This window comes from Camelus bactrianus, chromosome 22, assembly GCF_048773025.1.
Source record: "Camelus bactrianus isolate YW-2024 breed Bactrian camel chromosome 22, ASM4877302v1, whole genome shotgun sequence".
NCBI classification, from domain to species: Eukaryota; Metazoa; Chordata; class Mammalia; order Artiodactyla; family Camelidae; genus Camelus; species Camelus bactrianus.
Window position 1 is genome coordinate 4,534,594 of NC_133560.1, and position 1,750 is coordinate 4,536,343.

Genomic DNA, 1,750 nt, shown 5'->3' on the forward strand with positions numbered 1-1,750 from the left:
AAGCTCAGCAAATAGGCAGTGTTGTCTCCCAAGGCCCCCTAAGAGCAGATCCCGGCAGCCCAGCCAGCTGTCTACCGAGTTCCTGACCCATCCACCTCGCTTTTCCCTGCCACCCCCTACCCCTGCCAATATCTCTTCAGTCTGGAGAGGACCCCCCCAGCCACTCTAACCCTCACAATGGGGCATCTCTTGGGGCACAAGGCTTCCCAAGTGGACCCTTGCTCCTCCCGGGTCTGGGCTGCTGCAGGCAAGCACTGTCATCCCGCCCGCCTGGATCTGCCTGGGCAGAGCTCTGTAGTGGAACACGGTGACATCCATCCAGGCCTAGTTTTAGGGACCTGGGCACAGTGGCCCTAACATCTCTCCTAATCTGGGGAGACTGGTGTTCCTGGCTTGGGAGTGAGACAGGCAAGGAAGTGGGATTTCAGGAGGGAGGTGGAGTGGGTAAATTGAGTGCCCAAGAAAGTGTAAAAAAGGAAAGAGAAGACAGAACGGTTGGGATTGGCCTGAAGTTGCACTTCCCAAGTGCACAGCCTCAGAATACGGGATTCCAAAAATGTTTTGCACATGACTGTCCTGGGGTTAAACAAATCCAAATTCGGGGAATTCTGTCCTAGACTTCCCTCTTTGAGATTCGCTGTGTACATTTGCATCCTAAAAGCGTAAAAATTCCTTCTCGATGACTCCGACCACCCTGCAGCCCCTCAGCTGCTCCAGGGCTGAACTCAGTTGCGGATGGGCGGGAGCCCCAGGCTGCTGAAACCCGTGCCAGGACTGGCTCCGCTGCCCAGCGTCCTCTGCAGGTGGCAATTAAAGATCTCCTCCGCCTGCCGCAGGTACTTGGTAATTTTCAGCTTTACAGCCTCGCGTCTCTCCTTGTTGGGATGGGCGTGCACGCCTCGGAGCAGAACGTCCACGCCGTTCTGGCAGTGATTGAAAGCTGCCTCGTAGCCCTGACCGACATCGCGTCCAGGGCCAGCCGGATCTGCGTGGCTGCGTCCACCAGGTAGTCGCGCTTGGTCACATCAGGGCCCCCCGGAGCCACCTGGCTGTGAATCTGTTCCAGGTACACTCGGACCTGGCAAAGTGCTTCTGAGCAGGGCTGGGCTCCAGGCAAGGGCCAGGGCCAGGGCCGGGGTAACCCTCGCAGGCTACCAGGCTCATGGCTGCCCTGCGGCTGGGACCTGCCCGAGCCAGCAGTTTGGTCCGCGTGGCCAGACCTAGCCCTGCCGCCACCGCCCCTTCGCCCCTGTGGGGGACGTCGCGCTGCCTGCGGCTGCTCTCAGCCCTCCAGCCCCAAAATATGCCTCTTGAAACTAGAAATAAGCAGTGGAGAAAGCTATTAACATGGCAAATGAAATTATCTTAGGTAAATATTATCAGATTCCATGTAAACACTAGCCTGTAATGTCAAAGGGAGGAAATCAGTGGTCTCCTGTTGCTCCCTAACTTCAATACACGATTCTCTGATACATTTTCAAAAGCACAGAATACTGCTTCTGAAATAAATATTCCCGGTGAAAACTGTGAAAGTTGAATTATTTCTATGGTATTATCTATAGATTTATATAAACAACTCATCAGGATATTATTATAAAATTAAGATCAAGAAAAAACTACAATAAAATTGTAAATGATTTTAGCTTGTTTGAATTAATGCAAAAATATTGCAGAGCAAGGATAACTTATTTAATAGCAAACATTGGAATGAAATAAGATATGGTAAGGTGTATTAGTACCTCAAATTTAA

At 51.9% G+C, this 1,750-nt stretch overlaps 1 pseudogene; it reads right to left on the reverse strand.

Annotated features, from left to right (window-relative positions):
• Positions 1-654: 654 nt before the first annotated feature.
• Positions 655-1,164, reverse strand: LOC105074771 (ribosomal protein S6 kinase-like 1 pseudogene; annotated as a pseudogene).
• Positions 1,165-1,750: the final 586 nt, after the last annotated feature.